This window comes from Rattus norvegicus, chromosome 2, assembly GCF_036323735.1.
Source record: "Rattus norvegicus strain BN/NHsdMcwi chromosome 2, GRCr8, whole genome shotgun sequence".
In the NCBI taxonomy this organism is placed as follows: Eukaryota; Metazoa; Chordata; class Mammalia; order Rodentia; family Muridae; genus Rattus; species Rattus norvegicus.
Window position 1 is genome coordinate 115,301,166 of NC_086020.1, and position 14,683 is coordinate 115,315,848.

A 14,683-nucleotide genomic window follows, 5' to 3' on the forward strand; every position below is an offset into this window, starting at 1 on the left:
GCCACGTGGACACACAAACACACACACACACACTCACACACACACACACACACACTGATATGTGTGATGTTATATTAATATTGACATCGAACCTGTGAAGCCTTTTCACTTAATGCTAACTAATTCTAATTCTAGCAATTGAACAAATTGAAAGTTTAGCTACCTTGGCAAGCCTCAGCATAGAAAGGCTTTGTAAACCACTACACAAATCCTTTTCCTAGTGGGAGCATGCTTCCACCCAAGGTCTAAAGCACTATAGATAGAAGAAAGGAGAAGTAACGAATTGCCTCCTTACTCTGACTAGATTATTCGTTCTACACCATGGCAAAACTAGAAAAATCAAAGAAAGTTCCTTAAGCCACATACCAAACTGGTTCCCAAGTTTCCCTTTTCCTTCAGTATTGTGAGTCAGAGCTGATCACTTGGTCAGGGAGTCACCTCAGCACAGACAGCTCACAGGCCTAGCTCTATGCTGGATGGCAAGAGACTAGAGAGGGACCCATAGGGGTGGCAGGTGGGACCCAGAAGCCGCCACACTACCTATAAAAATTGTATGGCTCCTTGGTCAGTCAGTGTTAAAAAAGTGACCTATTGCTCAATGGAAGGGAAGCTAGCATGTCCTGTTTTAAAATACATGCCTATAATGACTTGAGTTGGAAGAGATTGCTGAGGAAAAGGGAAAACAGCGAGTTTCCCTGAAGTGCTGTTTATCATGGCTGCAGTCAGTGTCTGTATTTGTCCAAAAAGGTGTGGAGTATCAACCTCGCCAGTTAATTGAAAAGCAATTCTATCCTTTCAAGCACTTTTGGTGGCACAGTATGGAGACACCCTTATTGTTACGACCGTGTTTAACTGTTGACTCTGTTGGTTTTATGATTCAAAGGGGCCCCACCTATTGTTTCAGAGGTCAAGGAGTTGTTGGACAGCATTTCATCTGTACTGTAGCCGGTCAGTCACAGTCTTTCTGCGTAAGCAAACAGTGCAGCATCAGGGCTGGAAACAGGTATCCCACACACCCCAGCAAATTTCAAATGACTTGAGGTTAACCGTTCCTTGTTGACTGGCTTTGCCATTCCTAAAGTCTCCCTTAACACAGTCACACGGAGAATGGGAGTGTAGGGTGTCCTTTGACATTAGAGTCTGAAGGGTTATTTCAGAGTACAGGTCTTCTATGGTCTGCAGGAGATGTTTAAATGTAGGCTGTGAAGAAAGGCATGGGTGGCACAAGAGAGGTATAAATAATAATAACCACAATTAAAAACAGCAATGTACAGATAACTTTGAACACTCATTTTCTGAAAAAGTGAACTCTTTTAAGACGATTGTATCTTTCCAAGTAGATGTCAGAGATTATTTTATTACCCTATTGATTTTCCTAATGTCTGAACACATTTATGCTTATAACTAATAAGTACTAAATAAGTAATGTAGGCATAGTATGTCGGAAACTGAAATTCTCATGTCATCCAGAAGACTAATTTAATGACTAATTCTGACTAATGAGAATGTCTTTGACACTGTGCACAGCAAGAGGTGTGCAGTGTCCAAAGATTAGCAACCTCATTAAAGGCATAGTTATATATAGTTCAGAGAATAGTTACAATTTTCTTTGAGGTACTAGCAGACATTTGGTTACTGTAACCTATTATCTATATGCCCTGGGTTGGGTTAAAGTATCTGGAATGGGAAAGGGAGTATGAATGAGTGGAGGAAGTTGGAGAATCTTTGTTATAGGTGAGGAGGATGTCGGTAAAACATGAAGACACTAGAGATAGAAAGGAATCACAGACTCGGGATTAGTATACAAGTCCTGCCGCTCCAACTCCAAATGCTTCATCTAGCCATTAAAGGTGGTACAAAAGAAGAGATCGTTTGTCTGTTTTACATGCCTGGGGATTAAAATGGTGTTTTCTGCCTGTTTTGCTGTGGGCAGAGTCGTGCTTCACTTTGTAAGGAATGGGCTCCAGTGGTTGTTTGCTCAGGCCCTGGCATAATTCCCAGGAGGCAGCATGTTCTTCTGTTTAATTTTAAGTACCAGGTGTCAGCTTGGAAAGAAAGAAGACGGAACTGACCTTGTCTTGTGCTGTTCGACTGCTTTCTCCCAACATGCCTTCAGCTGGATGCTACTACATATTCTCAGATAAACTGTCATTCCTGAGAAGGTGCAAGGAAACACTGTTTAGCAATGTAATCCTTTACCTTGGCTTAGGATAGAATACATCTTTTAAAAATAGTTTATAATTGAATGATTGCTGATATCCCTAATGGTTTAGGGAGAAAATTATTTCTGTCTTGATTTTCATTTTTTAAAGATGTTTCCACTCCTGGATTCTCTTCCATTGTGTCCTTTAAAAACATCTTTCCACATAGCCATTGCAGCAATCCAAATAATCTGGAAGGCATCCTCTGTAGTCTGATATCATGTGTCCATTGAAGTCCATGGAGTATGATATCTGCATGCAAGGAAAATGTGCCTGGGGCAGGGCTGCCAACTTGAACAAAACTTACTTCTGTGTTAATTTCATATCTAATATGAGCCAGCAACAAAGATTCACAAGACTGTTTTTCTGATCTTGAAAATCGTAGGGTTTACTTGTAATTAGATAGGTAGAGAGACAGACAAGACAAATAGGGAGACAGATAAATAGGCAGATAGGAAGATAAATAGTGATTTTTTTAAAAAGAAAACATTGATAAACTTATACCCAAAAGGTCATGGAAACATAGAAAAATGCCCAATCATTGTGAGTTTGGAAATTTTGTTACCTATTCCTAGGGACAAAACATTTCAAATGTGAACCATGAGTCAGTTAAGTATGTAACCAATAGAAACAACATAAAGGGCGTCATGGTAAGCCAGGATATACTTGTTAAAACAGGGACTCAGAGCATAACCGCTAAGGTGAACTTGAGCTTTTATATTCCAGTCAGTCCTAAGAGAATGTCTAATAGGAAGGGGGCAACCAGAGCTTGATAAGATGCTAGTGACCACATGGAGTGCCATGCAAAGTTCTCTGACCTTCTTGCCTGTCAGTGTGTTGGGCAAGGACATAAAGCAAAGTTGTGTGTGTGTGTGTGTGTGTGTGTGTGTGTGTGTGTATCTTCATGTCTATGTGTGCATGTGTATGTTATCTATATGTGTATCTGTATGTGTTTGTGTCTATGTGTGTCTGTGTCTATGTGTGTATGTGTGTTCTCTGCATGTGTGTCTGTGTGTGTCTGTGTGTCTCTTTGTGTCCCTATGTGTGTGTGTGTGTGTGTGTGTGTGTGTGTGTGTGTGCGCGCGCGCGCGCATTTTCCTTGCAATATGGAGCTGAGACTGAACCCAGGACCTTGTACATTCCAGACAAGTACTGTCCTACTGAACTAATTCCCTAGCCCCCAGGGTTTGCCTTTTATTCAAGCTAAGTCATCTCAGCTGGAGACATGGGTTAAATGAAGTGGGTATTTATGCAAGAAGCTAGGTGTGCTGTTTGATGTGGAAAAAGATAAGTAAGAGTGAGAGGCAGATGACATGAGAGCTGCTTGGAAAATGTCACCAACAGGCCTTGGGAACTAGCTGAATTTGGGACTGGAGAGAAACACTGAGGCTAATCAGGTAGCAGCCGGAGAAAGAAGGTACAAACATTTTTCAGAGTTGGCCAAGTTGAACTTAGATACCTCTGGGACAACTGGATGAACCAGTTTGAGGTTCAGAAGGAAGCCTGTGGTTAGAGGTATTGTCAGTGAGTTATCAGCATAGGGAAGGAGAAAAGATTATAGCTTTGGGAGTGGTTGAATAGAACCCAGCAGGCATGTTAAAGGAAGAATAGACTGAGGACTAATCCTTGGGAAAAACCCAGTCTGTCCCCAGCAATTGGAGAAGATGACTTCGGGTGAACCTTCTGAAAGTGAATCCAGAAAAGTAGAAGGTAAGTCAGGAGAGGGTGGGTCACGACTGCCAGTGAGGGAGGATCTCAGGAAGTAGCATCAAATATCATTTTAATATATTTTAGGTTTGTTTGTATGTTCCTTTATGAATGCACTTTCTGAGAATGGATACAGGAATGCACGAATACATCCAAAGACTTTATAAATTAGAGTAAACTTGAAAAACCCATTTGCATATGACTAGAGTATCACAATCCTTTAACTGATTATTAAATAGTATATAGTTCATAAATGTCTTCATCTACAATGTTACTTGGTATTTAATGAGTGTAGTTAGGATAAACATCAAGACCTTAGGACTCTCCATTTTCTTTGATCATAGACACCAAAGCAAGTTGAATCCCAGCGGCTTAACAAGACAAGCTCCTGAGAGCTGAAGGACTTGCTCCAGAGCACGGCGTTCTTGGTCTTGTGACCCACCAGAAGCCCAGACATGACTGTTCCACACCCACTTAGGCTATAGCCACAAAAATCTGGGCATACATACGTCTGCTATTTTACCTCCCCCTTAGCCATTGTTGTTCAAAATCATGAATTTCTTATGGTGCAATGATGACATTATCAACTACCAGTTTAATGTAATCCGTTTTTCCACATTTCAGGCCTTTGGAAAAATAACTTGCAGATACAAATTATTTCCTGTGAAATTGAGTTTATTTATAGGCTAGTCGCTATATGCTTAGGTCTTCAATTATATCTACATGGGTTCGCCTAGGAATACATAAAGTGAAAGTCCATACACAATGGAGAGAAAGAAAATGAACTGACATTTGTTGGAGTTTTGTATATCATTTAGAAACAGTATTCCAAACAAAAGACAACAATCTCTAGAAGTTTAAATCCATGGCATCAGAGGTGGTCAGGTGTTATTTCTTAATACAAGGAATTTGCTGTCTAGGTAGCAACAAGCATTAGTTATATTTCTACATCAGGGTAACTCAAGGACAAACTTTTCATTGTAACTTTTGCATATATCCCCTTAGAAAACCATCTAGTTTCCCTTTGTCTCATTCTTCAATACTTCCTTTGTTTATTTCTTTTGTCTTGTGTCCCACTTCTGATGCATTGAATGTTGGTTTAATTTCTGATTTCCCACTCCAGAATGACCTAGTCTTTTCCTATTTGTGTTTCCCAGGAACTTTCTATTTTGTGAGAACTAATTCTCTTTCCTCCCCTGAGAAAACTGAAGTCCAAGTCCTTGCTTACCACCTCTTCCCCTACATGGTAATTATTTGAACCTTCCAGGTCAGTCTCCCTGTCTCTCCTAATGGCCCTTGCCATTTTACAATGGCTGAGAGGGCCTTGTCCTATTTTTATCATCTGCCTTAGAATAACAGGGCACAAGTTTTTGATAAAAGCTCATTAAATAAATGATGTCTTACAACAGTCATTTATTTTACTTGAAATTAGTTTCATTTCATTTTGGACGAATTTCTAAACAATGTTTAAAGACAATTTTACTCTACTGTAAGAGAAAAATGGTAATAATATAATGTTGAAGAGTTTTAAAAGTTATTTTAATTGGCACAAATACACAAATTGTATAATATATAAAATATATATGGTAACAATATTGTGATATGTGTATATGTTGCATATTGTTTGAATCAGGCTCAGCATACTTTAGTTTTGAAACATTTGTCATATATTCATGGTGAAAGCATTCAGATTACTTACTTTAACTTTTTGCTGTCTAGAATCTCCGTCCTGTAAAGAAGCATGCAGACCATCTTGCGCCCTTAACTGTGTCTTAGTACTAACCAATCCACCAGTCTCATTCTTACTTTACCCCCCTCCCCCCAGCCTCTGATACCTACTGTTCTGTTTTCAACTTCTATGGGACAAAATATGTTAAAGAGCTTTATAACTGTCATAAAACAGTATTGCCAACTGTCATTTCATCCCACGTGTACCGTGTATAGACTATATGCCAACCTCCTGATGAGGCAGTAAAAGAGGCAGGTGAATGAAAAGGACCCCCTTCCAAGAAGAATGTCTAATATGTTATACGGGGAATGAATATCTGATGGACAATATTGGATTATCATTGATCAATAATGGTTTTCTTCTTGATATCCAACACCTTTGTCATTACATAGGTTGCAAACATATCTAACAGAAAAAGAAAATAGCCCTTTGCTTAGACCATCTTTTTCTCTCTCACACCTTTACTATTATTTCTGTTCTGCAAAAAAAAGCTATTTTATGGTAGAAAATTGGCATGTGTACACTTAGGAGATTATGTCTAAGAGACATTGCATTCATACAAGGAATATGAAAGCATATAGAGACAGAAAAGCAGGAAATTTTGGAATTACATTTGAAAACTGGCTGCTAATCTAATAGCATTGAAAGCAGAACATCTACTTTGGAGTTTTATCATATATGCCCAAACTCAATTGTTGGTTTGTTGTATATTGTTTAAAGTGTTTATATTTCATGTTTTTATGTATATGGTATGTGAGGAGATTTCCCACTCCTTATGTGTGGTATGTTTGTGTTGTGTGGTTGTGTATATATGTGTAGGTGGTTGGTTGTATGTGTGGTGTGTGCTTGTTTGTGTGTTATATGAGGTACATATGTGTGTTGCACGTTCGTGGTGCTGTATATCAAACTCAGGACATTTTTTTGCACATGTTGACAAATGACCTACCCATGGACTACATCCTGAGCCCTTATAATTCATGAACTGGACACCCCTCTCAAGATTTAGAATTGAATTCAAAATGGAGAATCTAAGAGTTTCCAATGTTTGCCATCTCCTAGTGGAAGAGGAAACAGTAAATAGAACTGCAAATGCAACTATATGTTTCTTGAAGAAAAATAAGCTCATGGATTTTGATGTTTAATCCACTTCTGAGTCTCATGGTGTACTCTCCTTAAATAATCAAAGGGGGGGGAAAGGTGCTCAGATATGCTTTGTGTTTGAGCACCCACTTTCCCCACTCCCGTGGGAACTACTGTGGGTGTCCATCCTTGCAAAGCTTTGTAGAATTTGGCTCAGAATGAGACCTGTTGACTCACAATGTCAACCAGAGAAGTAACCATAGCTCTAGCTACTTTCTGCCGGATGAAATTCCATAAATACATATTTTCATTATATAACTCCTGATTATATATTATATATAACAATAATATGTACACATTAGTACACATTTTGTTACACAAGAGAGTGTGTATTTGAGTTGGATTGTCCTCTGACTTGCTACAATTAAGTTTGCTCTAATTTGAGAGTGAGTTCTGAGAAATGAAATGCTTTGGATTGGCTTTTAAAGTCTGACTGAGGATAGGTAATTCAATGACTTAAATAGATATGTAAATCAACAGAAATAAAGACAGTGCTCAGCTCAGAGGGGCTTGTAATGCTAGGCATGTGTTTGGAAAAATGTCTGTGACAGTCTGGTGATTCCATTACCCGTATGGACAGCACAAATGGCTAAATACAATTACTTCTTCTCACCAGATGCTACCTTGCTCTTCTGTTTATCTGGCTAAGATTCGTTTCTTTCCTATGCAACAAAAGGAAACAAAACCAAGAGCCCTGCCTTTATCTGGAACTGACTAGAGCAAAGTATCCAGTTGCTACTTCATGTTTGTTAGGTCAAACTTCTGAGAAGCTGACTACAGAAGTTAGGGTAACTCATGGAAACTAGACTGCTTGCTCTCACTCTTCTACACATCATTTTATACTTTAGAATCCTGTTTTAAAGATTTCTGCAGTTTTTAAAAAGTGTACAATGTATTACATTCTGAATGATATCTTTGGCTTGTTGCTGACATTGAATAACTGAAACTCATAATATTTTTACTTCTGTTGATTCTCTGAGGTCAGGACAAATATTCAGCCATCTAACGGGTAGTGTGCATTTGAGTGCTACAATGTATGCAAAGAACATAGCAGAAAACTTCAGAAGAAAAACCACCATCATTTCTCTTTATGAATCATTTTGTTACATAAGTTAATTATAAATTAATGTAGCTCTTTTAATTCATTTTGATAATTACAGATATGCCTTTCTCCAATTGTTGTATCTGACTGAGCCAAAGAGTGGCCACTAACAGGAATATCTTATAATAGAATATCTTATGTAAACAGTATGCATAACGTTTTCTCCTACATTTCCATGATAAAACAGAAGACTGATTCTTATTTCAAAAATAATTAAAAAATTTTTATTTTATGTGAATGTGGGTTTTGTGTGTGTGTGTGTGTGTGTGTATGTGTGTGTGTGTGTCTATACACACATGCACGCACACACACATGCACACACAGAACTGTGTATGCAATATTCACACAGGTCAGAAGATTGCATCAGATTCCCTTGAACTAGAGTTATGAATGGATATGAGGCATTATGTGGGTATTGGGAATAGAACCCTAGTTCTCTACAAAAGTAGAAAGTACTTTTAAGTGCTAAGCCATCTCTTCAGATCCCGCCAAAGTCTTAAAAGCTGTTTTTCTCAGTGAAAGCATATTATTCCTTATATTTATTCTTTGCTTAGAGAGTAAATAAAGGAGAAAAATTACCCATAAAATTTTAATACACAAACTCTACTTCTAAGGAATATATTTTTCTTTATTTTTGTTGATATGGCTTTTCTATTCATACTATCTCTAAATTTTATCTATAGTCATCTATTATGTTTACAAATATTTATATTTTACCTATAATAAATTTTCTCCACATATTTTATGTATGGAGCATCATAGATTATTTTATCTGTAATATTGTACTCCAAATCATGGGTAGTTTTCTTTAATTTCGTTTCCTTTGAATTGTGATAAATGCTAATAATATAGCCTTAAATGCAAATTTACATTTTGTATATCACTTGTCAATTTTCTGGTTCTAATCAGATGAGTCTCTTCAATGAAAACCAGTATCCTGACTAGCTTTTAAAATACTCCCTCTGTAAGATTCATGCACTAGAAATTAATAGACTAATGAAATCTATAAAATAGCTTTAGTAAAGAGAAAATGATTAGATGCCAAATCAGCATAAACTTTGAAATTGATGCAACAAATAAATTATAACTATTTTGCTTGGTCGTAACCAATCACAATGTAGTTGATATTAATAAATCTGATACAACAGGATTGAAATCTAGAACTGACATTTACCAACTTCACATATAAAGTATTTAACCTGATATCTCTAAATGAAAATAAGATGATGCTACAATAAAAACCAAACAAAATAAAGAATTCTCTTGCATTTCTCATGGACTTTGCACACTGGTTTTCAAGTTGAGGTCTCAGAGAGTACAAACCAGTCAGTAGGCAGACAGCAACCCTACTAAGATAGTAAGGAACTCAAAAGGACAACTGACCTAAAGCAGTTCAAAAGTGCCTGGTGTGATATGTTTATAAAGTACAATTTTGAGGGCTGAAGAGATGACTCAATGCTAGATTTTCTTCCAGAGGACCCACGTTCGATTCCCAGCACATCACATCTCCAACTGTATGTAACTCCAGTTCCAGGGGATCTAATGGCCCATTCTGGCCTCAATGGGCACCCAGATACACATGTGGTATTATGTGGGTACTGGGAACAGAGACATATCCTCAAGTGAACATTTATAAGCATAAAATAATAAAGAGGTACAACTTTGAAGTTGTATGAATGTATATGTAAGTGTATGAGTGCATCTCAAACATGAATTTTGCTTCCCTACATTAGAATTGAAGAGTACTTATCATAGACATTGCAGTTAATTTTCAATCAATTAAGAATGAGTTGTCAAATTTGGGGAAACCTTGGGAAAAAGGCAATCCTGAAGCAATTGTGGAAGTAATTTAAGTGTGTGTCAATCATCTGGATCACTCACAGCACAGGGGCTGCTGACGATTTAGAACTATGCAGGAGATCGGTACTCACCCAGCACCGTTTCCACTCTCCCATGGGGACAGTAGCTTCTGGCCAGTCATAGATTTTGTAGGATCTGCTTGTTCGTTGCTGTGACAAAATGCCCTGTTGGAAATAACTAAGGAAGGAAGGTTTTGTCCTGCCCCACAGTCCATGACAGAGAGCAAGCACAGCGATGAAGCGTGAAGCAGCTGGGCATATGGCCGCTGAGGTCAGGAAGCAGGGGCAATAAAATGCAGTGTCTGCCTATGTTACCCTGTGTGGGACCATAGCCCAGGGAGTGATACCATCCACATTTAGGTTCAGTCTTCCTGCTCCCTTCCCCAAGTGTAGATACATCCTCACAGATGTATTGAGAGATACATTTCCATAGTGATTCAAGTCCCATCATCTTGACAATGAAAATCAACCATCACAACTCCATTCTTTGTCAACTTAATACCCAAACACGTCACTTTTAAAACAACTTTCTGTTATCCCGAAGGCATTCAATTCAACATCAAAATTCCTTATGGTCTTTAACAATCTCAGAACTGTCTGTAAGCCCAAAGTCCTATCTCATATGAGACTCAAGGAAATCTCTTAAAATGAGTTCCTATAGATTAAAAACAAATTACCCTCTTCAAATTGACAGTGACATAGAACAAACAGCTCTATTCCAAACAAACAAACAAATGAGTGTGGGCAGAGAGAGAAATGAGCAAACCAAAGCAAGCCTGAAAAAGCAGAAAACACAACGAATCCTCCTCCGTATCTGTTTTCTGAGGCCTGTGACAGGATCCTTGAGACTCCAGATGACTTGCATAGACCCAGCTCTCCAGCCATGCTGAAGCACACATATTCTCCTTTAGGCTCACTCCACTCCATTCTCACAGCTCTCCTCAACAGACATCCCATGGCCCTGCACACATTTCCTGACCTCATTAGCTCTCTGTACAAGACTCCATGACCATGAGTGACCAGGACCATGACCACGGTCATGACCACGATCACGACCCACTTAATCCCCCATCCTACAAAATCAGTACCAAGTGAAATCAACTGCAAACCTAACAGTAAAACTGAAGATGCAGGATGTTTAAAACCACAATGTTGTTCTCGTTACATTATATAAACGGTGTCATTTTAGGAAGATATTTATGCGATTTGGAAATTTGGAAATGCGATTTGAACCTTTTGAGCTATTGGTCTTACACCCTTGGGTGTAAAACAGTAGGCATGTTAAAGGCAAGATGCTAGTAACCGAGTGCATCGTAATCCATATCTAATCTCCACCTTTCAAAACAGCGTTTTCTTACCTTTTTGCTTTTTGTTTGCTTGTTTGTCTTGTTTGAGAATAGGGGCTTATGTAACTCAGACTGGCTGAGTACTCATCTTGCTTCCTGCTCATATCCCCCGCCGCCCCCAAAACCTAGGGTTACAGGCACATAATGCACCAGGTATCTGTGGTGCTCGGGTTTGAACCCAGGGCTTCCCAAACGTTAGTCGCATCCTCACACATCCTCAGCCAATCACTGAGGACGTCTGTGTCTCCAGTGACGTCACATCCACACATCACGTGACCGCACCGTCCTGTTTACAGTGACATAGGTGAGAACTGGTATACGGATGTGCTCCTGGGCAACTAACTGGGCAGGAAGTGGGAAATGGCTGCAATGTGTCGGTGCGCTCTGTAAATCTCCTTTGCGCATCTTCAGTGATATTGAGAGACAGAAGTTTAGGCAACTCAGGGAATGGACCTTGGAATACTCAGTCTTGCTTTGGAGGAGGTAAAGGTGAGGCTCTGAGAGCAGTCATTGTTGCCTCCTCTGCTCTGGCAGCATCTAAGTCTATCATGCAAACCTGTTGCTTTTGTCTGATGATAAACATCAGCACTTTTTGACTAAAACAAACTTTATGTTTTAATGAGGAATATGGCATTTGGCAGTTGGGGCTCTAAAGAATTACTTTTAAGAAAGCTGTGGTCATACTGGAAAGCCATTAAGATAGCTGAGCATCAGGAAGTGGCATTACACGGGACTCTGCAGTCGGGGAGATGGGATCCTTCAATGCTGGTGGAATTCAAGATACACACATTGTGGCCCAGCTGCTTGAGAACATTAAAAATCCCTTCTCTTAAGCTGTTGAAAGCTGCAAAAGAGACCAAATGTTTTCCATCTCAAAACACATTTCACTTAGCCATGTTTTGAAAGCTGTTATCTAAACATTAAAAAAAAAATCCCAATCCAGTATATTTTAGATGATTTCTTCCTTGGGTGTAGATTGTGAGTTATACTTTAATTTAGGAAAGAGAATTTAAAAGGAGAATGGAAAAATCCCATTTTAGTCTCCTCCCTCTTCGTTGATCTTTCCTCAAAGCACTTGAGGGATATAAAACAATAAAAAGCCACCAGGTTACAGTTTTGTTAACTTATGTTGTGAACATTAAACATTATGCCTCAAATTTCTTATGGTACATAAAGTGTTTCGCCTTGCAAGATCGTGTATACAGCACTTCAAACGCTGGCGGGGCAGCTCGCTGACCATGATGAACGTGTGACAGAGCTCTTTAGATCTCTTGTAGTTAGCATGACAACCCTAGGCTCTTAAGAACTTTAAACATGATATCTAAACTACATATTTTCCCCTAGTGGTGAAAAAAATGTAGACTAATTACAAACTTCTCATATTATATAGATGGTCAGACAGTCTGGTACAATGGCAACGTTTGACTATACCAAATTTCCTTTCCTTGCCGAATTTTAATCAGTTTCACAGCTTTGCTTTATGGCTCTTAATGAGATTTCCGGCTCCACCCAGTAGAATGAATGGTTACGTGGGCGGGGCTGGAGTGTGGACTGCCCACAGAACAGGGGAGGAGTTCTGTTCTCCTAACAGTTCCGAGACCTGAATTCTTAAGTGCTTTCCAAATGTGCGTCTGTCTCTCTGTACAGCATCCCAAGCCTTTCACAGCTTCTGAAGAGGGTGATTCCCCCCTGTCACATCTATCTTAGAAACCAAATACTTTTGCTGGTTGACTGTTATATTAACAAAACTTTATTTCAAGACACTCCTTCCAGAACCGTGGCTAACCAAGGGATGTGATGGAAATCACCGCCTTGTACCCCAGTGGCAGACCCCAAGTGGATCTTCATGATAGAAGCTTTGGGAGGCTGTCAGCAATGTAAATAATCAAATCCGGAAGCAGAAAGGACAGAGATGCTAAACACAGGAGGAAACCTCTACCGACCCAGTGACCTTCCCTGGGCTACAGACACGATTATGGCTGAATTATCAATAGAATGTTAAAAACGAAAGCTTATTGTGTTAATTCCTATCCATATTTGGACCTAAATTCATAGCTGGAAATTAATTTTTGCCCTCTTTAATTCTTCTATGTTTTATAGAAACACTGGTGTAGTAAGGGTAAGTAATACAGATTTTAGGGAAAGTTATGAAAACCTTAGAACATGGAATTTTCACTTACAAAGAAGTGCTGGTCCTCCTCACTGAGCACTGAATTTGTACATGTTCTTTTTGAAATACTATAATTAAAATACACTTAATCAATGAGCGAGTAATTGAAAAACTGGTGTAATGCCACAGAGCAAGCCAGGATACAAATTAGTTCTTGCCTTGATTATGACCAAGCCTGGGCAGCACCAGCACACTTATTGGCCCACATTTAATTAATAGAGCATAGACATCCTTCATGTCTCATGAGTCCATTTTGGTTTTAGAAAAGCCTTTAGAAGTATTGCTTTGTTGATTTGATGTTGATTTAAACTGAGGTTTGGGGTTCATCCTCAGGTTCCCTGAAGTCAGTGGTTGACCTGGTGTGGGCCAGAAATGACAGTTTTCAGTTATCAAGAAGACAATATATTTGGCATTTTAGCAAGCCAGTCTGTCAGGTTGCTATGTCTGCTAGAGCATAGACTCGGGGTAAAGGGAAAAATCAGTGCAAAATATAGTGAGATAGACCGGAGCAGGCAGAGTAGTTCATGACAATACGTGGGAGTTGGGAGGTAGAAGCAGGGAGATCGGGTGAGGCCAGCTCTGAGTTCTTAGGGAGTTCAAGGACATTCTAGACTATAAGAGCCCCTGTTTCAAAAACAAAAACCAAATGAACAAACACATAATGTGACTTAGGGCAAATTGCTTACTCAGTCTTGTTGTATTAAACATATCTGTGTTGAACAAGATAATAAATACCTAAGCGCCTGCTTGTGAATTACTAAAATCACATTGAACATCACTTCTGGATCTAAAGAAAGCCCTTATTAGATGATTGATTTGTCACTCCTGCTATTTACTGCCCTCTCTTCCTTCTGCTGTCTCTCTGGCTGCCTCTTCGCTTACCTGGTACCACTGTCTCTGCCCCCATGCCCTTGCCCACTGTTGCCAGCCAAGTTTCTAAGACGAGAATTTGACAAGGATTATGTCTGATTTCCTTCTGGGATAAGCGAGTAAGTTGGTGAAATGAACAAGACCGACTTAGGTTACAAATAAAATATTCAATTACTTTCTAAGAAAAACATGCAGATGGAATTTGCTTCTGCTCTTAGTCACATAATGGTAAAGGAGTTAAATGCAGCAGCTGACTTGGAGCGTTTCTTTACACTGTCATGTAGTCTCTGCTTTCGTTTTTATTTCTGTTACAAGCAAGTAAGTGTGGCTTGCAGTGTAGGGTTTTGAGTTAATAAATGAAATAGGAAGATCTACCATCAGAAATCAATGTTTTCCGCTTTTTTTTTTTACAAATCGTCACGACTGTATGAATCAGCATGTTAGTAATTTTTAGATTAAAATTTAACTTCCTTATGTGTTCTCCCAATTGTCTTTTGAAAATGCTTTAGTTAAGGCTGAACATTTCTGAAGGACAGGGCACAGAACCATTTGTATCCAC

General features: G+C 38.9%; 1 protein-coding gene across 15 annotated transcripts in view; it reads left to right on the top strand.

Moving 5' to 3' along the window:
- Mecom (MDS1 and EVI1 complex locus) overlaps positions 1-14,683 on the top strand; it is a 555,238-nt gene that overhangs the window by 463,351 nt on the left and 77,204 nt on the right. The window lies entirely within an intron of this gene.